The 26,745-nt window shown below is 42.9% G+C and overlaps 1 protein-coding gene and 1 pseudogene across 3 annotated transcripts in view; both read right to left on the bottom strand.

The window, feature by feature from the left end:
• KCNH1 (potassium voltage-gated channel subfamily H member 1) overlaps nucleotides 1–26,745 on the bottom strand; it is a 401,581-nt gene that overhangs the window by 197,319 nt on the left and 177,517 nt on the right. The gene's annotated exons all lie outside the window — the stretch shown is intronic.
• LOC115288675 overlaps nucleotides 1–26,745 on the bottom strand; it is a 92,258-nt pseudogene that overhangs the window by 59,280 nt on the left and 6,233 nt on the right.

The following is a 26,745-nucleotide window of genomic DNA, read 5'->3' as shown; positions in this document are numbered from 1 at the left end:
CTCTGTGGTATTCAATATCCAAGACTTGGTTTAGGTTTGATGGCCTTCTCTTAACCCAGAACACTGTGGGCTCCCCAACACGACGGCTGAGATGAAAACACACAGGGTACTCTCCTAGCCAAAATTCTCAGCTCTCTCCTCCCATCGTGAGCAGTGCCACCCAGCTGCCCTCCCCCAACCCCTCTTTTCAATATACTCACATCTCTGCTAATAACAGCCTCTGTTAGTTAGCTAGCTTTTCCTCAGTGTTCTTCTCCTGGTCCCAGCATCAGACTAGTCATATCTCATTAGTAGACATGTCAAATCTCAATCTTAGTCCTTTACTTTCGTACTATCTCTTGTCAAGTTGATCATTTCTGACAGAGAGGAATGAGAACTGGCCCATTACAGAGTGATCCTTTCTAATATCCCTCTGCTCCTCCATGGCATTTATACATTCTTTCTACTGTAGTTGGCTTTTATCTCTCTACTCAGGTTACCTTATTACCCTGACTCAATACACTTCATCATTGTGAGAGCATTAGGTTTGAGGGTACATTACCACCTTTACTTCAACTCATCACTCCTCCACACCCATCCTTCCTTAGAATGACCAACACTTCCTCTGGATCCTGGTAGCACCTCTGCTGCTTATTAACTAGGTAGCCCGAAGCAATTTACTTTCTTCCTTTGAGTCTGTGTCCATACTTTGGAATAGGGATAACACATTCTGTGTATATCTTAAAGTTATCTAAAGGATTAAGCAAGATCATCCATGGAAAGTACTGTGCCTGGACCATAATAAAAGCTTAATAAATTTAGCTGTGATGACAGTGGTGATGATTAAAGCTAGTTCTTCCATATATTCTACATACCACCCCTCTGCCCGACCTGATGATTACAATTCTTCCCTACCAAACAGCTTCAATTTCCCTTCATTGGTGTTTCTAAACTTTACCAGATTCCCCCTATTATAAAAAAAAAAAAGTACACTTCTTCCCTTCTCAGCTCTTCATAAACATGGCTTATCAATTCTATGAATCTTCTACCACCTTATTCTTAACTCCCTTTAATCCAGCTTTTATCCCCAACACTTCAATCTTCTCTAAAAATAACCAATGACCACCAAGCCACATTAAGTGCCAATTAGTTCCTGCCCTTTTTGTAGCACTTGACAGAACTGCCCATTCTCTCATTTTTTGGGGCTATCATAACCACTGAATTGACCTTTTTCACTTCTTACCTGGTATAGATTGAATCACTGGTCTTACTCCTCCATTCCCCTGAGCAATGTTATTAACCTTACCCACAAAATAGCCTTATGTTGGTTTAATGAAATTGCCTCCTCCTTGACTTTACATTTGACTTTGTGACTTTATTTGAAAAAATGAGATATCAGAAAGTTTACCATGAATAAAGGCTTGAAATGTGCTCACATAGGTGGGATCTCCTTCTCATGCCCTACCTGCTGCCATGAAAAGAACTCTCCACAGGTTCAAGGACATACAAAGAAAAGAGAATCCAAATGAAGAAGGAGAATTCCTTCAGATACAGCATATGGCAAGTAATCACACAGATTTATGATCATTAAAGACTTAAAGCAAAGAATTTAAAATATTCAAATAGACCAATCACCACAAGAGACACTAGGGAGTAATAAAAAGTTTAGATAAAATATTAGTCAATACAACTCAGATAAGTGAAATTGGGAGCCCCTGACTCATTTTTTAAAGCTTCCAGGTTATTCTAACGTGTGGCCAGGCTTAAGAGTCACTGCTCTAAAGAACTTGTGATGGTTTTTGTTCCCCAGGCTGGGGAGCAGATTAGGCCTCAGCAAGTAATATAATTCCAGCCAATGAGGCACAAATGAGTCTGTTGAGGGTGGACGTGGAAACTTCTGGGAAAAGTTTCCTCACTTTTAAAAGGATTCAAAGAAAAGAGGTTGTCTTCTACTTCTGCTGGGCACGGTAGTACCTACATGTGAGTCCTGGAACTGTGGTAGAGGGTAATGCCAATGTGGAAGATGGCCCAGCAGGAAGATGGAAAATATCTGATGCTGCCTTTGAGCCACTGAATTAAACAGCATTGAGGATGCTCTACATAAGGCATCTTATAATGCAAGATAACAAATTTTCCTAATGTTTATTTAAGCCAACTGGAGTTAGAGATTTCTATTTATAGCTGAAAGCATCCTAACTGAATACCAAGTAGGAATTATCCTAGAAATGTAATAAGTGATCGATATGAGAAAACCTAGCAAATGTGTCACACTTGCATCCATCTATACTCCAGAAAAAAACTCTCCCAAAGGTCCTATGGAAACATGAACAAGATTATTCATCACAGCACTGTTTGTGGTATGAAGCCATGGGAGGTAACCTAAGTCCCCATTACCAGGAGATAAGAAAAATGTAATTTTGTATAAATTGTATTTTGTTCAGAATCACACCAGTAGTAATACATTTCTATCATATTGCTTAAAAAATTAATGAACTTAAAGATTTCTATATATTTATGTATAGTAGCATAGATATAATGCCACAGACCATGGAGTTGAATGAGACAAAAAGAAACCATGAAATTCACAGCATAATACCTTTTATGTAAATTAAACACACATACATATTACTCTACATACACATAATACACCAGAGTATATTTCCCAATACACACATATCTCTAAATATACAAATAGAAGTTAAAATAGTGAGTCAAAGAGAAATAATAATGATTATAAAAAAGAGAGTCTTGACAGACCAAGGCTGTGAGTGTTCCATACTCTGGGGAGTAGGAGCAACTCAGTTCTCCATACCTAAGATAAGGGGAAGAAGGCAAAGAGGAGGGGGAACAAGGGATGGAAGGAGGATGCATGGAAGAAAGGGAGGGGATGTAATTCACCACCTTAACAAATTGAAATAAAATATATATTCTTTTCAAGAGATACTTAGGAAGTATTCAATAAAACTTACTATCAATTACTTTTAAGAAGCCAAGATCAGAGAAGCACTGGTTTAACCTGTCAAGAATATCTTATAAAGAACCAAGAGTCAACATTATTCTCAGTAGTGAATAAAGTAGTGAAACTTTAAAAGCTTTTCCTTTAAAGTCAAGAACAAGGAAAATGAGCCTACTATGACCACTACTGTTGAATATTATACTCAATGTCCTAAAAATTCAGTAAGAACAAAGAGTGATAATGATTTAAAAAATAAGAGTTAAAATTATAGGTATAGGTTATGCATTTATCTATGTCTCAATCACAAAAGAATCATCAGAAAAAACTAGTAGAACTGATAGGGGAGTTCAGGAAGGCTGCTGGATGTAAAATCTGCAAGCAAAAGTCAACTGGGGAGTAAGCATACACTTGTCACTAGTAAGTAATACACAGAAGTGTTGACTCCACTAGACTGTACACCTGAAACTAATATAACACTGGATGTTAACTACACTGGAATTAAAATTTTTTTTAATTGACAGCATTATTTGAGAAGCAATAATCAGTTAGAAAGCTTAATGAAAAGAGAGAAAGACAGAGACCATTCACAATAGAAACAGTGTAAAACATCTAGGAATAAACCTAACAAAAATACACAGAACATTATGGAGAGAATTATCCAACATATATCATAAGAAATTTTTTAAATGCTTGAATGGAGAAATAAATCATTAATTATGATAAGAATCAACATTATTAAAATCTTAATCTTCCCAAATTGCTATATAGGTGATTCCCAGCAAAGTCCCATGAGTTTTTAGACCACTTTAACTAATTTTAAAATTTCAATGCAAGAGTAACAGTACATGAATAATTAAGATAATTTTTAATAGAAGAGCAAAGAAGGAAACTGACCTACTGGTTAAAATGTATGAAACATCTATATTAAAGTAGGTGTTAATACAGTGGTAGGCTAAACCAAGGAAGCAGAATTATAGATCAGATGAAACCCTGGAAACATCTCTGTCTGCCATCTCAAATTTAACAAGTCCAAAACTGAACCCCTCATCCATCCCTCCCCCACCCCCATCTTAAACCTATTCTTACTCCATTTTCCCTTTCCAGTTAACAGACACTCCTTGGAATCTGGTTGTTTAACACAGTAGGAAAAGTATTTTCTATCCATTTCCCTAGGATTCCATTCTTCGCTCCTCCATCGATGGGGATGGAGCAGGACATGTTCCCTGAAACTGAACACTGAAACACTGAAATGGCCAGGGGTGACTGGGATTATGGGAAAGATGATATCTCTTCATTGCTCTCTTCCTCACATGTACAGAGTTACCCTGAGGCTCCTCCATCTCTGTGGGGCGATCAGTTTTATGGGTTTCTCTCAAGAGCCATAAAAATGTGGCAGCATTTAATGCCCACAAATTAAAGAGGGAAACCAGTGTAATCCCTATTCTTCCAAAGAGCACTTCTGTATGGGGATGTGAAGGACATCTAGTTTTCTCAAGGAATCCCTTGGTGTCCTTTTTGTCATTTACTACCATCATACCCCTCTAGGTCCATGGCCAAATACAGGCATAATTTGCTCCATCTCCAGTGAGTCACAGTAAAAATCAACTCAAAAGGGATTAAGTTCATCAGCCCGCCCTCTCCACCTCTCCTTCCCCAGCATTTAACCTTAGCTCTCAGCTTGAGTTAACCAGTTCCAAGGTAATTTGGTGATTTTTTTCTTTCCTAAGGAAAATCTAAGTCAACTTAGGGTGTTAGGGTATAGCTTTTCTCCTGATTTAAAAAAAAAAAAGGAAAGGCACTGCCTGATTTCCACAGTTCACCAGTCAGGATGAACGACTTGCTTGAAGAAAGTGCTATTTGCTATTGGAGGAAAAACTACTTGTAGAAGTTTAGAAGCATCTCTAATTTTTTTTTAAGTTTATTTATTTTGAGAAAGCCAGACAGAGAGAGTCAGTTAGAGAGAGAGGGAGAGAGAGAATCCCAAGTAGGCTCTGTGCTGACAACATAGAGCCTGATGTGGGGCTGGGACCCACAAACCACAAGACCATGACCTCAGCTGAAATCAGGAGTCAGATGTTCAGCTGACTGAGCCACCCAGGTGCCGCTAGAAGCATCCCTAATTAAAAATATACTGATCTAGCCATGTGTGCAGAGATGGGGAGCATGGGGAGGAGCAGAAGATGGGGTTCCAGACTGAAGCGGATTCTGAGTGCAGCCTCGGGGAGAGTCTCACTGGTGCATAAATCAGCCAGGAAAGTGGCTCTGAGGTGCGGCTCCCCAGTGGGAAGGAATGAAACTACAACCCAGGGAGCTGTGTACACACGGAAGTCTTCAGTTAGCAGGGCTCATGATGCCCCATTTCCCACATTCACATCCTTCTGTTCTGCAAATAACTGAACGACTCCTGTGTGTGTATCACTGTATTACTGTCTGAGGAAAATATAAAAGATATCTACAGCCCCCACCACTGGGACTAAGTATTAATTAACAAATTTTCTGTTTTCTCCACTAGAACATAAGCCGCATGATGGCAGGGACCTTGTTTGTCTTATCCGCTGCTATATTCCCAACATGACACTTATCTGGAACACGGTGGTACCAAATGAATTAATGAATGAATGATCCCTTTCATCCTGTCATTAACAATACAAGCCAAACATTTAAATGCACAGAAATTAATTACATGAACAAACAATGAATTCACTTAATTATCTTTCTGAATTATAAATCTGGCACATGACTTCAATACCAAACTAAATTATTTCTATGTGCTCGCCATCTTTGGATTTTACAAAGCCTTCAGCTGAAAGAAGTTTTAAGTATTGTTTTCTTAAAAATGATGAGGGTGCCTGGGTGGCTTAATTGGTTAAGCATTGACTCTTGATTTCGTTTCAGGTATAATCTCAAGTTCATGAGATCCAGCCCCATGTCAGGCTCTGTACTGACAGCACAGAGCCTGCTTGGGATTCTCTTCTCTTCTCTCTCTCTCTCTCTCTCTCTCTCTCTCTCTCTGCCCCTCTCCTGTTTGTTTTCTCCCTCTCAAAAAAATAAATAAACTTAAAAAAATAAAATAAAAATAAAAAGGTTCCTAAAAGAGGTGGTTTTGACAGACATGTATAGTCATAGATACACATATCAAACATAGGAACAATATTTCTATGAAACAGTGATTTTCATGTGGGTGCAAGTTAAATTCCAATCAAGGGAGGAGAAATCAGGACAGATTCACAGAAAGCTCCTGAAGGAACCACCTTACCCCCACCACCCATAAACACTTCTAACCTCATTCCCCAGGTCTCAAGATCAAAAGTAGCCCTCAAAGGAATGCACTTGTCCTGATGAGCAGTGGGTGAGGTATGGATTGTTGAAATTATATTGTACACCTGAAACTAATGTAACACTGTATGTGAGCTAGCTGGAATTAAAATAAAAACTTAAAAAGCCAAAAAAAAAAATAGCCCCCAAGTATCTCAAGGGCTCAGACCCACACCTGCAGAGGCTGAAGCAACTCAAATGGCAAACCCGCTGTCCCCTCTGTTATTCCAAAGCATGGAACATTCAAGATTAGAAAAAGAACTTGCTGGTTCCCATGTGCTATGAGTCAGAGAAGTTTTTGATGTTCTTGTGAGCAGTCGAGAGGAGGAGGAAAATACAAACATAAGAAGGATGAGGAGTAGGAGGGAAAAAATCATTCCCATTTCAGGCTGAATGTGCCTGCTGGAAAATGGCTGAGGTGTTTCCCTTTGTTTGGAAAGAAGAAATCAATGCTTGCATCTAAACTCCCTTCTAATTAGAAGCCGTATCAGGCAGACTTTCTAAACCTTTTCAGCCCTGAAAAGAAAAAGCATCACCACATTATCACTCTGCAAAATGGAGTCATTAATACCCTGTAAAACATAGAAACTGTGAAAAAAGGCTGTGAAGCACACAGCCACCAGCATTTATCAGGAATGCATTTTGGAAGAATAAGTACTAAGCTGCAGTTGCAATGGTGGGTGTTAAAACGAATAAATCCTGCCCTAAAAAATGAAGTCACCTAATTTTCTTCCTAAATTACAAATCTAATAGACCAGAAACAAGCACTGGGTATGAAGTTAGGGGAAGGGAACATTTTAAAAAAAACTTTCATTTGGAGGTCTTTTCAGAGAAATGAGTGTAAATGAATTCAGTCATAGACAGTAAGCTCAGCACCGTAGAGAAGTGAATCTGTGCTAATGAAGACAAAGGGTGCCATCAGGGATTTGCTTCCAATGGAGAGAAGCTCTGACTTCCTGGCCAGCATGTGAGGGGCTAACCTAGTCAGCCTGCCTCATGCACTCCATCACTCCGTCACTCCGTCACTCCATCACTGGAGGGACCTCCCCACATGTGGGAGTGGAGAAGTTTCTCTACAAACCCACTGTCAGGACTGGAAAGACACAAAGCACACACCCTAAAAATGTTTGGCCCTCCCCCTGGATAAGGCACAATGTACTTCATGTCCTCTTCTGGATGGCACGGGGATTCTGGAATCAATCAGAAGCTAGGTTTACTCCTGAATCCACCACTTACTTGCTGTGCAACCTTGAACAAGCTGCTAAGTCTTTTTTCATCCCAGCCAGCCTGACTTCAAGTGTACATAAAATTATATTTCATACTGCGTAGTATTGCTTAGGGCATTAAAGAGAGCCATGAGAAAGCCTTTGTCATCTATGTATGTTTGTTATACAAATCACAGGTTTCTGATGCTCTGCCTTGGGCAGCCCACTTTCATCAATTCCAAGCAAGTCTGGTAGAGGCTGGCCCACTGAGGAAAAGGAAACAGGCGAAACCTACTACAGGGTCTGAAATGCAAGAGGTTCACAGCCATCAACAAGGCATATCATAGTCAAATTCACAAAATACTCAGGCAAGGAAAGAATCAAGGGGGAAAGCAGCAAGGGGGAAAAAATTCCTTATCCTATGACAGATTAGGTTTGCAGAGGACCTATCCAAAGAAACTTGGCAAGCCTGAAATGCAAGAAGTTCAATAGGAATGTACTGGACTGATAAATGGCTGCTGAACAAGGTTCATCAAAGGATTAAACATAGATGGTTAAACCAAGGGCCCGGGTTAAGTATGATCTGATGCACCCTCCTCCTCCCACCCCAAGATCTGACAATGATTCATCATCCTCTTCAGCTCTGCAGTCACTAACAGCCCTAAGCCATGCCGCTAGATGCCCATGTCAGATCAAGGAGAGGGCTAGAGAGAAAAAGAACTAAAAGCAGCAAAGGGAGGGGAGAGAAATTGTTGCATTCACAGGCATTTGCATGCATAGAGCCAGCACCATTACCCTTTGAAAAGAGCCCTCAACAAGCTTCATTCTAACTCTGGGAAAGGACCATGCATGCCATCTTTGGCTCCAACAGCAAGTCCAATAATATGGTGTCTACACAAATGGCAGCCTCCTTCTCAAAAGCCACTTGAGAGGGCTTCTCTCCCCCACATGAACAATTAGCAGCTGCAGAGCATCTGAGAGTTTACAAAGCACTCCTGCCTCTATTACTTTGTGAGCCTCCAGCATCTCAAGGTAGGCAGAGAAGTTCTTTCTAGCTCTACCATATAGATGGAAGAACCCAAAGGTCAAAGAGACTGTCTTTGCCCAAGGGCACACAACTAGTAAGTCATGGATCTAGGCCTCAACCCCAGACCTGCCTTTGGGCTCTGAGCTATTCTCTCCTCAACCTCAGGGGCACCCCGACTGTTGGGGAGAGAAGAAGAGCAGGAGCCACACTCCACCCCCGTCCCCACTCTGCAGGCATGGCATGGCGACACACAGGTCCCGCTCCCCCACCAACGCTGTGCTTGGTAAGAGGTGCTGGATGTGTGCTCACAGATTGCCCTGCTCTCTGCCAGGCATTCATGCCAGTTTGTATCACAGTTTCTGAGCTGAGACTTCATAGCATTTTCAGATGAGTGTCTTCTGTCCCTTCTAGAGGAGATACTAGGCAGAGGGGAAAAGGTCAGTCACTGGCCTATTGTGAGTGAGCTTCATTCTTTCGGGACCAGCTTGAGGCCAAAAATAAACTCTCACCATAAAACCCTGCCCTCACCCCCAGTCACACTTACTATTCCCTGAATGCCTGAAATGCACCTGCAAACCAAGCTTATTGCTTTTGCAAATGCAGTACCCTCTGCAAAGTGTGGCCTTTCTCCACTTTTCTGCTTGAGGATTTGCTTATTCTTGCTGTTAGAAATGTTCAAATGACACCTCATTCCTTCATCTGGACGCCCACTCACGCAAACAATAGCAAAGCCTCCCCTGGCTCACAGAGGCTCACCATACCCACCAATGGCTCCACCAATCATGCCTCCATCCCAGAACTGGTTACCATGTATTGTTTTTCTTTAAAAAATACATTTCATCATAAAATAAATGTATGAATTAATTTAAAAATAATGTTAAGTAAATAATAATACATGTTGAACTTGGGTATGACAAAAAGGGGCATGCAAATGACTAACATTTTGGGAAACAAAGAAGTGGATTCTACTACTGCCTGGTCACCAGTGACCAGATGAAGACCTTTCTGTCTTATCACCACTACCATGTCTTAGTTCAGAATCCTGATCCACCCAATAAGTGTTTGTTAGTTACTGACTCTCCATCAGTTGTCAGCACACAGTCTAGCCTTCAAGGAACTCATTAAGTTCCTGGAGGAGTTAGGTAAGTGAACCCACTATTATAATAACAGTATGATGAATGCAGTAGAAGGGATCATCACAGAGTGCTTTGGGAGGGATGCAGACTCCAGTCTCAGAGGTTGGGGAAAGATGGTGGTCATCTAAGTCAAGTCTTGAAGGACTGGTAGAAGTGAGTCAGCAAAAGAAGAAAAGAAAGCTCAGGCAGAGAGGCATATCTTAGTTCTTTAGTTCTTCATGTAGATCCATAATCCACCCAATTTCATTTTCTTTTTTGTCTGAAGGACTTCTATGTACACTTTTTATAGTGCTGGTTTATTGGTGAAAAATATTTTTAGATTTAGTATTTCCAAAATGTCCTTATTTCATTTTTATTTTTTAAAGATATTTTGCTGGACATAGAATTTTAGGTTGACAGTGTGTATATCTTTCCATTCCCTCCTCCTTCCCTGTTTTCCATCCTTCCTTTTTTTTGCTACTTTAAAGATGGCACTCCATTGTCTCCTGTTTGCATTATTTCCAGGAGAAATTTGGAACTTTTATTCCTCAGTATAGAACATAGTTTTTTCCCTCTGGTTGCTTTAAATATTTCCTTTGTATCACTGATTTTTTTAATGTTTTTTATTTATTTATTTATTTTTAAATAGTTTATTGTCAAATTGGTTTCCATACAACACCCAGTGCTCTTCCCCATAAGTGGTGGGAATGTAAACTGGTGCAGCCGCTCTGGAAAACAGTGTGGAGGTTCCTCAAAAAACTATCCATAGAACTCCCTTATGACCCAGCAATAGCACTGCTAGGAATTTACCCAAGAGATACAGAAATGTACCACTGATTTTTGAGCAATTTGATTATGATGTGACTTGGCAGAGGGCTCTTCTCCTCCCAGGCTTCTTGTGTTTGGGGTTTTCTGGGTACTTGGATTGATACATTCACAGTTTTTATCAAGTTTGGAATTTTTTCAGACATTATTTCTTCAAATATTATTTCTGTTCCCTCTTCTCTTTCAAGGACTCCAATTACATGTATATTAGTCCCTTGAAGTTGCACCATAGTTCAATGATGCTCTGTTCAGTTTTTAAAAAATTCTTCTCTTTCTCTGAGTTTATTTTGTGCAGTTTTTATTGCTAGCTCTTCCAATTCATTAATCTTTCCTTTTGTAATATCTAGTGTCTGCTTCTACCATTAATCTTATTCACTGTTATTGTTTAACCTCAGACATTATTCTTTTAATCTCTAGAAGCTTAATTTGGATAAAAAAAATCTTCCATGTACCTATTTAGCTTTTGGAACATATAGCATACGGTTATATTAACTAATTTAATTTTTGTCAGATATAATTCTAATTATATAATTATACAATTCTATTAGTTCTGAATTAATTTTGATAGATTTTTTTTCTCCTTCATGATGCATTGTATTTACGTCCCTTTGTTGTATAGCTGGTAATCTTTTCTTGAATGTCAGTCTTTGTGAATTTGACCTTTTTTGGGTGCTAGATATTTCTGAGCTTTGTTGAGCTCAGAAATATATTGAGCCTATAAATATTTTAGACCTTTGTTCTAGGAAATGGTTAAGTTACTTGGAAATGGTATAATTCTTAGAGGTCTTGCTTTTGAGATTTGTCACATGGGACCAGAATAGTATTTAGTCTAAAGCTGGTTATTCCCCACAAGGAAAGACTCTCCTGAAAACTCAACTCAGAGCTTCTGCATCCAGACTGGCTGGTGGGAATATACCCGCTATTTTCAGCCCCATGTGAGCACATTAAGCATTGTTTTCTTAATCCTTTTGCATGGTCCTTTCTTCCCTAGACTTGGGTAGATCTTTCATTCACATACAGTGATTAGTGGTCTATTGAAAACTCAAGGGGAGACTCTACATATCCCCAGAGTTTCTCTCTGCACAGCCTCTCCTGTTTGCTGCTCTATTCCGTAAAATCCTGCTGCCTTCATCTGTCCCTGACTCTCACCTCCATCTCCTCAGGACTGGGCTATTCCTCCATGGACTCACAGTTTGGAAATTCTCCTAAGGCAGTAATCTAGGCAATCACAGAGCTTGCCACTTTTATTTTATGTGTCTCAGAGATCACTGTCCTTCATTGCTTGATGCCCAGTGTCTTGAAAGGCATTGTTTCATGTGTTTTCTCTGGTTTGTTCTGTTTTGTTTTGTGTTCAAGCAGGAATCTGAATCCAGTTTCTGTTACTCCATCTTGGCCCAATTAATCATGTAGTATTTTAACAGTGGGTTTATTTGTCTATTTTCTCATTGGACTTGAAGCTCCTTAAAAGTAGGGCCCGTGCTTTATTCACCTTCAAACCTTCATACATGCCTGGTACACAGTGTAAATGCAATAATAATTGACTAAAGCTAATAGACTATCACAGATGTATGCTGCCTTTTTCCATTGCTTTGACCACAATGGGAGTGCTGGCAAGAAGGATCCACTGTATAATTGCAGCATCTTGGGATTGAAAGAGCACATACAGGTCCTTCATTTTATCCCTTTAAAAAACATGAAGTTCTGCAAAACATCCCTAACAAGGCATCAGGAGCTATGGTGTTTATGTAGGAAAGAAGATGAGAGATGAGGTAACTTGTCTCATCTGTATGTAGAATGCTTTGCAATAGAACGTGTCTTTGCCTCATAATAATCTCCCTATATACACTCATTACTAATATGGGTCTGGAGACAAAGAAGTAAGGACCACCAAACACAGGGAAGGGACAAAAGTTGAGAGCAGAAAACAGGGCAGAGATGTTATCAGAGAAGAGGAGGTATGCCCCAAGTAAAAGATAAAGGCTCCTTGGAGAAGAGATTATTAAAGAGGAAGAAGGGCAAGGGCTCCATATTGCCCTGGTTTCATATTCTTCCTTTGTTCTAACACAGTACTAACCTAGCAGGGGACCATCTCTCTGCCTTCGTTTTTCCAACACAGTCAAGTCACAAGCAGGCACATGCATGCATCATGCACACAGACCCTAAACCATACCAGGCATCTGAGATTAATATAGACAGATCACCAAACAAGTAATCTTATAGTAATTTTGCAGACAGCCACCAGAGATTCTGGGTGTTAAGAGATGTCAACAATTGTTACTGGTATTGCTTATCCTGAGAATGTGAGAAGTAACTTAATGTGAACTACTACAAGAAATCTTTTTTTTTAATGTTTATTTATTTTTAAGAAAGAGAGACAGAATGCGAGCAGAGGAGGGGCAGAGAGAGAGTAAGACACAGAATCTGAGGCAGGCTCCAAACTTTGAGCTGTCAGCACAGAGCCCAATGCAGGGCTCAAGCTCACAAACTGTTTAATCATGACCTGAGCTAAAGTCAGATGCTTAACTGACTGAGCCACCCAGGCACCCCTACTACAAGGAACCTTTATGCTAACCATCTCCATGAATCAACCCTATCCCCAGACCTTAGTGGAGATATCCCATGCTCCTTCACTTTAAATACAGGAACTAAAATCCAAAATGATTAAATGACAAAGTCTAGAACTGGTTTTCCCAGTCCTTAATTCCAAGATCTTAGCCTCAAGCATATTAGATCATTGGCAACTGATGAAATTGGTGTCACCACTTTTAAAAATGTTATCTAACAAACCCCACCATGGAAAACATAAGCCCCTGAGAAACTCTTCCAAGCAGCACATGGTAAAGTTGTGAGAGACATGAGCTCAAAGACTACCCCCAAAATTACGAGAGGTTTTCTCTTGTTTTTCGTGTCCCCACCATGGATAGACTGGCTGAGGAGCTGAATCCAGTCAGTAAGTAGATAGAATAAAGAAAGAATAGTGCCCTGCACCCGAAATGTCACCTACATGTCTGAAGAACTGAGTTTATTTTACCTATGAACCAAGGATATATGGCTAAAAATGGGAGGCCTTTTCCAAAAGGCCATGTGGAACCTGCCAAGCACCTGAAACAAGGACATTCTGGATTCCTGGTACCCAGCATCCCAGAGTGAAGGTCAAGTTTCTCTAGGATAATTCATGCTGACCTGATGCACAAAGAAAGATAAGAATGAAGGATGGAAGGGGATGAAGATAACAGGTAAGGAGAGGGGAGAAAAGAACAGGAACAAAAGAGGAAAAGAAAGGAATAGAAGAACAAGGAAAAAACTAGGCTTTCCCATTACCCCATAGAGGGGGTTGTGGATAACTGCACAATTATAAAATCCTATCTTTTTCTGGGTCCTTCCAACAAGTACCAGAAATAGAATAGGACCCCCTGACAGCATGTCCCCACAGCATTTCTAAACAAGTTTATTTGGTTTTGGCAAACAAACCCTTGCCTGTGACCAGTCCACACCTTTAAATGGGATGGTCTTCTTCAGAAAGAAGCATTCCATGGTCCTAGGGCTTTGTCCCATCATAATGGGATCAGAAATGAGCTCTCCATAAGCCAGCACCAGATGGACTAACAGCTGAATGGCTCAAAGGCAACCTGAGCATAGAGGACAGGAGGGGCTGGTCTTCAGGTGACTGAAGGGCCATTTGAGAAAGGTTGGCCAGGTGTGCTTCCTTCAGCAGGGAACCGAAGTGGAACGCCTCTCACCTGGGAGCAGGACATGGCACTGAACAGACTGAACACAAACTGGGAAAGCAAGAAAGACTGTGGGGTGTCTGGCTTAAACATCTTTAAAACCAAGGCAAATAATTAGCCCTTCTGAGTGTGTTGGTTATAATCTCATCTGGAGACAGATTAGACAGTATCCACTTTAGAGACTGCCTTCATCTGGAACATTCTGCGGGATCCTGCACAGTGGGCAAGGAAGTCAACAGTTCTCTCCCAGATATGTGATGATGACTGCCCCCCACAGCCCTCTGTCCCAGGGCTTACAGATTCCTGGGGAAAAGGAAACCAAGCAAGAACCCTACTATGATTTCCTAATGAGATAAGACAATTTACTGAGATACTAATTCGGATTCTGCATTGTTCTTGCCATGGTTTTCTCTTCCTTGCTCCAAGTAGGTGTAGCGCTCTATGTGCTCTGTCTTTGCAGGCATATGGGAGAGGGCAGTGTGCTTGGAAAGGCAGAGCAAAACCTGCTTTCAGACACCTTTTCCTGAGCTTTTGTTTCCTGCCATTCTGAGCACTTTTAGGGGGTCAGTTACAGAGGCAGCCTAGATAGAAGCAGGGAGAGAAAACTAATGCTCTAAGACCAGAGGAGACACAAGTCTGCAGGCTCTAGGAAGAGCGAGTTTCCTGGAAGAAATGGTGGAAGTGGCTGGGTGGTGATTGGCCAGGACCACCTTCCAGTTGCCTCTTCCAGTAACATCTAGCTTAGACTAATGCCCTTCTAAAAAAACTCTGAGCCACTACATTTTTTCCCCTGTGAACTACATTATACTGGAAAACACTAAGAATACATCCACCACTGGCAAATCCTTGGCAATCTCCTTTGTTAAACAGATGTGTTTGTAGTAGCCATCTCTTCTTGCTCATGCATCTGACCTGCCTGCTGGTTGTCACTTGTGGATAACATCAGAACATCAGTTTCTAAGTAGGACACTATCTCCTTAGACAGATGGAATATGTCCTCCAACTCAACCATTCATCTGGCAAGGGTAGAAAATGCATCCTCTACTTCTTTCACACAAAGCAATATATATTTATAAACCTCAGCCCCATGGAAGGCACAGAAACATTTATAGGCATGGTTGTGCCTCTTATGCCAAACAATCTTGAAAACCCTGTTAAGAAACAACACAACCTGCAAGTGAGTGGTAAATGCAGATAGTATTGGCTTAAACCCATGGGGGTTCAGAGGAGGGGGGTTCAGAGATGCACTGGGAGTGAGCTGACAGAACTGAGTGCCCACTGTGAGCCAGGCCCCATGCCAGGTGTGTGACATCATGATCTCCCTGAGGACAGTCCTGGCAACTGCCTTTTACAGATGGGGCAATCAATGCTTCACGGTAAATGAACCTAGAATTTTAGCCAGGTCTAACTCCAGAGCTGTTCCTTTGTTTTATTGTTTAATTGTTTTATTTATTTATTTTTTTTGGTTTGGTGAATGGTTATTATTGTTTTTTTATTATTAGCAAATTTTTTCCTGTATTTGTTTTTTTAAATAGTTTATTGTCAAATTGGTTTCCATACAACACCCAGTGCTCTTCCCCATAAGTGCCCTCCTCCATCACCACCACCTCTTTTCCCCCCTCCCCCTTCCCCTTCAACCCTCAGTTCGTTTTTAGCATTCAATAGTCTCTCAAGTTTTGCATTCCTCTCTCTCCCTAACCCTCTTTCCCTGTTCCCCTCCCTCTGGTCCTCCATTAGGTTTCTCCTGTTCTCCTGTTAGACCTACGAGTGCAAACATATGGTATCTATCCTTCTCTGCCTGACTTATTTCACTTAGCATGACACCCTCAAGGTCCATCCACTTTCCTACAAATGGACATATTTCATTCTTTCTCACTGCCATGTAGTACTCCATTGTGTATATATACCACATCTTCTTGATCCACTCATCAGGTGATGGGCATTTAGGCTTTTTCCATGTTTTGGCTATTGTTGACATTGCTGCTATGAACATTGGGGTACATGTGTTCCTATGCATCAGCATTTCTGTATGTCTTGGGTAAATCCCTAGCAGTGCTATTGCTGGGTCATAAGGGAGTTCTATGGATAGTTTTTTGAGGAACCTCCACACTGTTTTCCAGAGCGGAAAAGATAGTTGCAAATGACATATCAGATAAAGAGCTAGTATCTAAAATCTACAAGGAACTCACCAAACTCCACACCCACAAAACAAATAACCCAATGAAGAACATGAACAGACACTTCTCCAAAGAGGACATCCAGATGGCCTACAGGCACATGAAATGATGCTCAACATCACTCATCATCAGGGAAACACAAATCAAAACCACACTGAGATACCACCTCACGCCAGTTAGAGTGGCTAAAATGAACAAATCAAGAGACTATAGATGATGGCGAGGGTGTGGAGGACGGGCACCCTCCTACACTGTTGGTGGGAATGTAAACTGGTGCAGCTGCTCTATTTATTTATTTTAGGAGTTGAATTTAGTGATTCATCACTTACATATGGACTCAAGTTCATGCTGTTTCTCCCACGTCATATGGTCAACACCCAGGAGAGAATCCTGGTGTTGACATTCAGGAGTAGGTAATCAGAGGCTGGACTCAAATGAAGATAAAAAGAATGGAGAAGATAAAAGTGATAAAAGATTAAAGGCTCTTCTGAGAGTTATTAACCTGCCTGGATGCTGAAGGAGGAGGAAAGAATGAAGTGAAGACGCTCAGGCTTTGAGATTCTCACAGCACCTTATGGGGCTCAGCTCGCAAAGGTTTTCAGGCTCATTGATTTCTTCACTCAGATTAGCCCCAAATATCTGACTATGATACTAATTTTGGGAACCCAATACCTAGAACAGCAGTCCCAAAATGTGTCCAGGAACCACTGAGAATCTCTGAGACCTTTTCAGAGGGACCTTAAGTTCAGAATTATTCTCATAATAATACTAAGCCATTGGTTTTCTTGTCACCCTCAATCTTGCACAATTTTCCGGGGGTTACATGGTCTGTGATTGTGCAATGGATTGAACACAGAGGCAGCTATGAGATTCCACGAGGAGTACCGAGATTTGTAAAGATGTAAAACAATACTACTCTTAACACTAAATATTTTCTGTTTTGTTTTGGAAAATATAGCTATACTCAACACAGAATGGGCTATTCATTAAATGACTTAAATCACTTAAAAATGTTTCAGTTTTAATTTCTAAAACCATAAGTATTAATAGATATAACTTATATAAACAAAAGCTCTTCATGATTTTGATCATTTCTAAGATTAATAAAGGTCAGGGCACCTGGATGGCTCAGTAGGTTAAGCATCTAATTCTGGATTTTGGCTCCACTCATGATCTCTCATGGTCCGTGAGATGAGCCCCCTGTCAAGCTCAGTGTTCTCTCTCTCTCTCTCTCTCTCTCTCTCTCTCTCTCAAAATAAACAAATAAATATATTTTTTAAAGATTATAAAGAAGTCAGGGCACCCGGGTGGCTCAGTCAGTCGAACATTCAACTCCTGGTTTCAGCTCAGGCCACGATCTCACAGTTGTGGAATCAAACCCTGCATCAGGCTTCATGCTAAGCGTGGAGCCTGCTTAAGATTCTCTTTCTCTTTATCTCTGCTTCAACCCCTCTCCCCCACTTGTGCTCTTGCTCTCTATAAAAAGTAAAAATAAAAAAAACAAGATTATAAAGGAGTCTTGAGACCCAAAGTTTGAGAGCCATGGATGTAAAAAAAAATAATAGTAAAGGCACTCTTAAAATGTATTTGTGCTTATCACTAATTGGTGAGCCAGATATGGCCCTATGCAGTTTATATTTGTGATCTCACTGGTTCCTCACAACAACATTTTAGGGTACAAAACTTGCTCCCTTTGTGAGGATCAGGAAAATGAGGCACAGAGAAGTTGAGCCATTTGCCTAAGGTTGTGCAGCTATTTGGTGAGCAGAAAACAGAACACGAACCCATGTCTTGAGCCCATGCCAAGCCCAAATGCTAAGGCCTAGGATGCTAATGGCTATCTCGCTCTTACAAAACCAATACTGCAAAGATGTCACGTGTTAAGGATAGTTTAAAAAACAAAACAAAACAGTGGACATAATAGTAAAAATAGAGAAGTCCCACTGGGAAGGAGAAAACTTTAGGAAAAAAAGGGTAGTAACTGATGCATATATGGTGAATAAATGATGAGTGAATAATATAATTCTTTAACCCTAAACAGGCCAGGTGCTGTCTGCTGCCTCAAGAATACAGCAGTAAACAAGACAGACTCTTCCTTCCCTTTAAGGAGCTTACAGTGAAGGAGACAGACTTTAAACAAATAATTACACAAATATAAAGCAGTTCAAAAACACAGCGACATCTGGATGGGAATGGAGCTTGCTCAGAGCAGTCCCCATTCATGACACACTGAGAGAGGGAGGAGGGCGAGAGCGGGGAGGGCAAGTGCCCATCTGGCACAAACCACACCTGGTCCTCCTGTCAGAGCCTGGCCGAGGCTGTTTGCACAGTGAGTTTGAGCAGAAGTGCATTAGAAGTTCCTTTATTTCTGTCTTTATTTTTCAGCTACAGACATCTCCGGACTATTGAATCTAGATAAGCCAAGATTACTGTTTCATTTGAAAGGACAAATATGTTTTGTGAGGCCTGGTGGGCTAGGGAAGTCTGTGGGAGGTGTGAAGCACTTGGTATGTTTGGTCTGTTCACAGAATTTCTGGAACAGGACTCTGGGTAGAAGCAGGAATAATAACTAGGCCGGTGGGTGGTTCTGAGGTGGGTTTGAGGAAATTAGCCACACTCCTAGTTCTGGTGTGCAAACACTGGGCCAAGGTCACGATGGAGTGAGGAGAGGTGTGAATGGCTCACGCAAGCTGCCTCTCTATGGGACTAATAGAAGGGCCATGGTCATCTTCACAGGCAATGACTCAAGGAACAACAGGCTTCCCTCACCAAAGCACTTAACCACAGACGGTTCCTTGTTTGCCATCCTCATCCTCCTTCTCCTGAACCTGGCCAGATAGAAAGCGGCCCAGCTTCAGTACCCTGTTACACATGACTCACCCTACCTACGTACAAATGAAACACACACACCACCTCCAAGACCTTTGGAGGGAAGCTGTATACAACAGTATATGTTCAGTTAACATCCTGATCTAACTGGGATGCTATAAACCAGTGGCTCCCAGATTTCTATCACCAGGCTAAAACTCCCTCTTTAGCCCCAGGCCCATAAGTTACCTCTCTACTACATCTCCTGGATAGCTCAAACTCAATATATCTGAACCCAAACTCATGATCTACACTTAACTAAGCCCCCATCCTCACTTCAAGACCTGGGCCACCTCCATTAACCCAGCCCCAGGTAAGGCACTAATCTCCCAACTAGTCTAACTAGTCCAACTAGTCAACCAATCTTACAACCTCCACTCTCTCCCCTTTCACAGCCAATTTGTCACCTGCTCTTGTTGGTTCCACCTCCAAAGTCTACATAGGGTCTTTCCACTTCTTTTCATCACTGCCACTGCTATCATCAGAGCTCACCATAGCTCTCACCTGGACAACCAACAATGCCCTTCTTACAGGATTCTGTATTCATTCCACCCTGAGCCTCCAATTCTGCATGGCAGCAGATGGTTGGGTTGGGTGGCCAGTTCTGGGATGGCTGAAAGAAGTAGGGGTCAAATCAAGAGGTTCCTATTTATATTTCTGTGAGGTGTGAAGGGGACCAGGATAAGGGTGTGGTAATAAGACCCTAAAGGAGTATATGGACACCAAGTTTCAAGGGGATGCAACTTTCCAGGCTCTCCAGGGAAAAAAGAATGCAGAAAAGGAGAGAAAATGCCCAGGGGCAGATTCTTGGAACCTGGGGGTGTGGTGGTTATTACCAAAAGAGTTAAGGAAGTCAAGAAGAAGAGGTGCTTTGGGGTTTTGGGGCAACCCTGAGATAGTGGAGAACAGTTTCACACAGTGTCTTGTGCTCCATTTATGTGTTTTATGTGAAGGGATCTAACAGTCACTTGGATGATGAGTTGCCTTGGGCTAGGACCACATCTCCTATGGCTTGGAATCCCTGACCTCCGAAGGCCAGTGCTTACTTTCAAAATACCTTTTCCTGCCTCTTTTGCATAGATTCATACATTGCTATATCCCAGCCCAGGTCTCTGGGCCCACTTGTCCTACATACTAGCATTCCTTGGCTGTGTGCTATCCATATCTGCTAGCTGCTTAATGTAAATGTCTTCTAAGTCCATAAATTTGGTCTTCCCAAGCAAGTAGGACTCTTGACTCCTCCTTTTCTGGCCGCTTCAGGTCCATGGTACATCTCCACTGGCTAGATGGACAGACAAGAAGTGTCCATCCCCATATCCAAATTACACAGAGCTTTCTTTCAGACTCACATCAGATACTACATGGGCCACGAGTCCATCTCTGCTTCCTCAGTGATGACAATAACAGACCTCTGGGGAGCACACTAGTGTGAACACAGTATTCTCATAGGCTCGTTCTTGCAGCCATAGAAGACGTGTCTTCCTGAGAGTCACTTCGCATTCTCTAAACTCCAGCCCTTTCTCCAGAGACCTTTTTGCAGCATGGATGACACCCACTTTGATTTAGAGTTATCTGCTGAACCACCAGATTACAAACTCCTCAAAGGCAGGCTCTGAGAATGATCCACCTCCAGGATCCCCCCAGCCTGGCCCAGCGCCTGGAACACAGGACTCCATACATATGTGAATGACAAAGAAATGAAAAAAGCACAGTCCACATAGACAGCTCTCCATGTAAATTTTAAAACCTGAGTAATGCTTAGAGGAGGAACCAATGCTGTCAAGTAAAGATAAAAGGACACTATAATTCAAATAAAAATCCTCAAGAGGAGCACACCACAGGGCGGTTACTCGAGGCTCCCTTAAGGCACCAGCAAGGTTGAGTTGCCGTGCAGAGGAGGCATGCCAAGTCCTCCAGGAGCCGGGGTCCTCTACCACCACCCTCCTCCAAGGACAGAAGGGCACTCATTTTTTAAACTTTTTAAAATGTTTTTTATTTATTTTTGAGAGACAGAGAAAGCGCCAGCAGGGGAGGGTCAGAGAGAGTGGGAGATACAGAATCTGAAACAGGCTCCAGCCTCTGAGCTAGCTGTCAGCACAGAGCCTGACACAGGGTTCGAACCCACGAACTGTGAGATCATGACCTGAGCTGAAGCCAACTGCAGGCGCCCCAGAAGGGCACTCATTTGACCTCTAATGCATTGGGATGGAACCAGCTCCAAAACAAACACCAACAAGGACCCAACAAGAAGAAACAAATAGGAAGGGAAAGAGCAGAATGTTTGCAACCACAGGAGCCAGGGAGCCACATCGGGCCCTTCCACCACCTGCGAGGTGCCAGTTAAGCTGAAGAACACCACCACTCCCATCTGGCTCACAGCAACTGGATCTTGACAGCTCAGGAGACACAGCCAAAGCCAGAATAAATAAATCTAACCAGCCCCCACTCTGTGGGCTCCCTGGTCTCGGACTGCTGGACAGGCATCCACCGTGGCTATTGAGTTTCAGAAGCAGGCCAACACACAGTCCCCACCCCATTGTCCCCTTCTCCTCAAACTGGAAGAGACAATTCCAAAGCAGACCTAAGCATTTCCATTTCTTTCTTTTTTTTTTTTAATGTTTGTTTATTTGGGGGGCGGGGGACAGAAAGAGAGAGGAGGGCAGAGGATCCAAAGCAGGCTCTGTGCTTTGACAGCAGACAGCCGGATGCGAGGCTCTATCTCACAAACCACGAGATCAGAACCTGAGCCAAAGTTGGACACTTAACTGACTAAGCCATCCAGGTGCCCCAAACCATTTATATTTCTAGTGACTCCAAAGAGGTTCTGAGTTTGGGGCATCCTGGTTAGGGGTAGGAGAGAGAGGTTCAGAAAAAAGGCATCCACTGGGTACTTTTACCCATGCCAATGGCAGCCAACCCCTCGGTTATACAAAGGAGGCTGAAAAGGGAGGGGCCCCTCCCCAGAAGTGGTTTCTTTCACAAGTAACAAAGGAAAAGCGGCCCTGCTGGCAGGCTGGTTTCGGAGCCAAGGATTTGAAGGCTGCTGGGAGAGGCTTCCCAGGTGAGAGGCTTCAAGCCCCTGCAGTGGTTTTGGAGCTTGCGGCCAAGTACGGCACACCTATCAACTGTGAGCAGAGCAGCAGGGCCCGAGACCTGACTGCGAGGAGAGCAAGACTATCTGCTTCAGCAAGCCAGAGGCTGCTGGGAAACATTTCTGCAACCCAGAATCAAAGTCCTGGACTTCCTCTAGGAAGAGGAGGATGACAGATAGCAGTGGGGAAGGAAAGGAGCCAGAGGGAAGGAATGCAGTGCTCAGGGATGGCAACGGTAAGAGTGTGGTTGTTCCTACTCCGTAGGAGGAGAGGAGCCCATGTAGGAGGCGGGAGTGGGTGAGGATGCAAATGTGGGTTCGGCCTGAAGCACTTGCAGCAATGTCTTATGGCCCCAAATGACAAAAACATGGGTTGTGAATTTAGAAGAACAAACATCAAAGCGCTTAGACTTCAAACCCCAGGCTTCTGGAGGACAGTGGGGAGCCTTCCCTTTTCCAAACACCACCATGTTTCAGCCAGCGCTGAGGGCTGGCCTCTCCAAGGAGGTTGGGCACCTTCCAAGGGACACACATGAGTGGCCCAGAGGCGTGGGGTAAGGTTAGGGGTGGGAGTCTGGCAAGGTTGCAATGAACAGTTCCCGAGGAACATCTACCAGGAGCAAATGGACCAGTGAGAGAAGGGGAAGTGTGGAAGAGGGTGTCTTCACCCCGACCCCAACAGCTCCTTCAACCTCAATCGGTCTGTCCCCAGGTTTGCAGAGGAGACAAAACCTACATATGGTGCTTGGCTGGAGAGGGATCTGACCAATTTTTTCTTCAGTAAAATAATCTTGTAACGACAGAGCAATTCTTCTGCCTTGCCCCGGAGGAGCTCAAGCAGAGGGCACTGCAGGGAAAAGAGAAGAAAGAAAAATGCTGTTCTGCTGCTGACCGTGGCACCTCTGCCACTGGGTGCCCCCGGGCCCCTGCACACAGCAGTTGTAGGAAGGAGGCTGAGAGGGAAGTCTTGGCTCCGGGAGACGTGCTCATTTATCACTGCTCCTGGCCAGCCCGTCTGTTTCCCACTGGCGCTGCCCAGCCACCCACAGACCCTCCATATGGCTCAAAGTGGTGTTTTGGGGCATTATTAAAATGCCACATCTATTTACCTGACTGGCTGGGAAGGAAGCCCGTGGTGAGGTAGCAGTGCAGTGGCACACTCTGTCCTCAACCCCAGGCAGGGACATTGCCAAGAGCTGTCCATCAACTTTCTTAATATTTCTGGAATCCCTCCATCTCTCCTTATCCTCATCACCACTGCCTTAGCTCAGATCATTATCATTTCTCCACTAAAATAATACCAAAGATTCCTATCTGTTGTTTCTGCATCTAGGCTTCCCCTCCATTCTCTAATGGTAAAATTCCCTGCTGAAAATCTCTGGATCGCTCCACCTGCCCTCTGGCAAAAGTGTGAGCTCTGATCACATGAGACCCTGCACAATTAGCCCCTACATTCTGCTGGAACCTTGAGGCTTGCTGGTTGCTCTCTTTCCCTATGGTCCAGCTATGCGAACTCAGTTCATTCTCTTCAAATGCACCACATTCTTTGGATTGCCTCCAAGTGCTCCCATCTCCATTTTTTTTTCTTTTTTCTTTCTTTTTTTTTTTTTTAAATCTGGCTAACTCTAGTCAGCCTTCAGGGCACAGTAAACACCCACTTCTCCTTGACTCCAAAGACTGGATTAGGACACCTCCATCCATGTCTTCTCTTAGAACCATACTCACCAACAACCGTGGAACTTCTCCCACTGCATTAAAACTGTGTTCTTGTCTGTGCCTCTGCTGTTGTCACCTCCTTGAAATGTTTCTATTGTTTTATTTATTCTTAGCATCTAGCTGCTCAATCTTTTGTCAAATGAATCAATAAAATATGCTTGCCAACCACGTACAGTAATCATCGACCTCTTTGGGAAGATTCAGAAGGGCTCTTGGCATCAAAGAATGATGCCAAGCCTCTGGAAGCACAACTAGGCAAAAGGACTTGTTTTTACTTGGATAGTTCAGAAACGTTGCCTCCACCCAACAGTCGACCAGTATTACTTGCACCAATAGTGGACACAGTAGGTATCTCACTGCATCAGCAAATAGCAACATTTTTTTTATCGATATGTAGGCTCAGTGTAAAGAAAGGTCTATTGGCTACCTGGAAATACCTATGATGTGCCTTGTACAAAGTAGGCATTAAATAAAAGTTTAGGAAGGGGTGCCTGGATGGCTCAGTTGGTTAAACATCCAATTCTCGTTTGGACCAGGTCATGCTCTCAAGGTGTTGTGAGTTTGACCCCTTCTTGGGATTCTCTCTCTCTCTCCCTCTCTCTCTGCCCTTCCTCCACTCCTGCTGTCTCTGTATCTTTCAAATAAATAAATAAACTTTAAAAAAGTTTAGGAAAAAAAGGAATGCTATAACCAAAAGATTAAGCCCTGTTCACCTTCTTACTGAAATAAGAGACCTCAAGTCAACCCTTAAGGTTTTCGCTGATGTCCTCTCTGGAAAGATCTGCCCAAAGTTATACAGCAGATCTCAAATGTACCTGCTACGTCTACTCTCAGGAAGGCAGAGATAAAGGTTACTTTTCCTGTCTCCAGGTGAAGAAACACAGAGACACAGAAAAACTGCCCCTGGGGGGTAGACACTGAACCAGGCCCTTGAAATTCTTGTTCTCTTCTCATTCCCACCCCAAAGAGGGAGCACAGCTGAGCCAAGACATCCAATCTCAGAGGACAGTGAGTAGCAGTTACCGGGGACAGGGCTATGGCACGTTAGGAGTTCTTGTGTTCTCTGATCTCTTTATGTACCTGACCAGGGAACATGAACTTCCAAGTCCAATTCCTGGCCTCTGAGGAACCATGGAATGTCAGCAGGCAGCTAATATACATAATTAAGGTCATTAAATTATGAATGTGAGAACATTTGACTGGAGGATATTTAAATAATGAGATAACAGCTCTGCAAGACACCGATTAAAGGGGAAACAGCCACTGAGTAAGCCCTGCAGAAAGATGATGCCACAGAAGCTTGCGCACAATGCAGGAGGGCATCTTTCCTCTCCCCAGACTTCCCCTCTCCCCAGCCCACCATCCAGGGCCCCCATCTCTAGTGACCTGCAGCGGGGAAGGGAGGGCTGATAAACTTAGGGGAAGGTGAGGAGAAAAATCTTTGGTGCACTGTTACTTATTGGTTCCCAAAGGCCAGGGTACGAGTAAGTGAACTATGCCTGCCATTTCTTAACAAGAGAAGGCTCTGGAACTGGGCTGCATGGCGGTGGGCCACCTTCTCCCACTCCACAGGCCTCTGTACCAATTTTGAAAGAGGGGCTGAGGTCAGATAACCTCCAGATAGTGCTCACTGGGTAACACCCAGGTCTCTTTCTGGGGTGGGGATAGAAAGGAGAAGGAAAAGGGAAAATACTAATAGTGATTAATAATAACTCTAGCAGTTACTTAGCAGTTACTTATTTGGAACTTATTATATGCCAGGCCCTGTGCGTCAGGGATTTCACAGACAGTATGTCCCTATGACCACTCTGCCAACTAGACATCATCATCTTCATTTTGCAGATGAAGAAATGAGCTCAGAGCATAGCCCTCAGCTTTGAGAACTTCTTGAAGCCACAAAGGGAGTGAGTAGCTAAAGGAAGGCAAGGTGAATAGGAGAACATCTCTGTGGCCTATTTTCATCAGAGGGTCTACCCCACCTGGCCCTCTCTAACAATTCCCCATATCTTCAGCCCTTTGCCCCTTAGAGAGGCAGAAGCAGGGGTAAAGAATCAGCAGAGCAGGAAGAAGGAGCCATGCCCTGAAAGCCAACTGTACCCCTAGGGATCTTGGGCACAGGGTAGGCCTTCAACACACACTGAGTCAGGTTAGTATCTGCAGTTGGAATCTGTGAAACCCAGCTCCTCGCTTCCTAGCTGATTTGAGGCAAATGATGTTTCACCTCCTGTGCCTCTGTTTTCATATCTGTAAAATGGGGATGATGGTAATAGTCCCATCTCATTGGACTGTAGTGGTTAAATAAGTCAATACGAGTTCAGAGTACCTGGCCCATAAGTGTTCAATAAATATCATTGGCAATACTGCCATTATACCAACTGACCCAAACACAGAAAAACAAGACATCTTGGTACTGATGAGCTTCTATACACAGAACACCACAAGAATGACTATTCCCTCAGACCGGCCGGGACCTAAATGGCCAATGCAGACACCTCCCCAAAGCAGAGCACTGGCTCTTTTCCAAAGTCAGTTATTTAGCCTTCTGTCTCTGACATGTGGCCCTTAGTCCACAGAACTGAGACTAATAATAAACTGTCCAAACTGACTTCTGTGAGCAAGAGAGCTCTGTGTGAGCCTCATGTCTTTCATCACAGTGCAAAAAGAACAAGGCAAAACTGGCCCAGCCTTCCCTTGTTCTCAGTGGGACTTCCAAAGGGGCAGCTGTGGGGCTAAGGGGGCACCT

This window comes from Suricata suricatta, chromosome 3 (genome assembly GCF_006229205.1).
Source record: "Suricata suricatta isolate VVHF042 chromosome 3, meerkat_22Aug2017_6uvM2_HiC, whole genome shotgun sequence".
Lineage (NCBI taxonomy): Eukaryota > Metazoa > Chordata > Mammalia > Carnivora > Herpestidae > Suricata > Suricata suricatta.
This window is presented reverse-complemented; position numbering and strand designations above follow the sequence as displayed.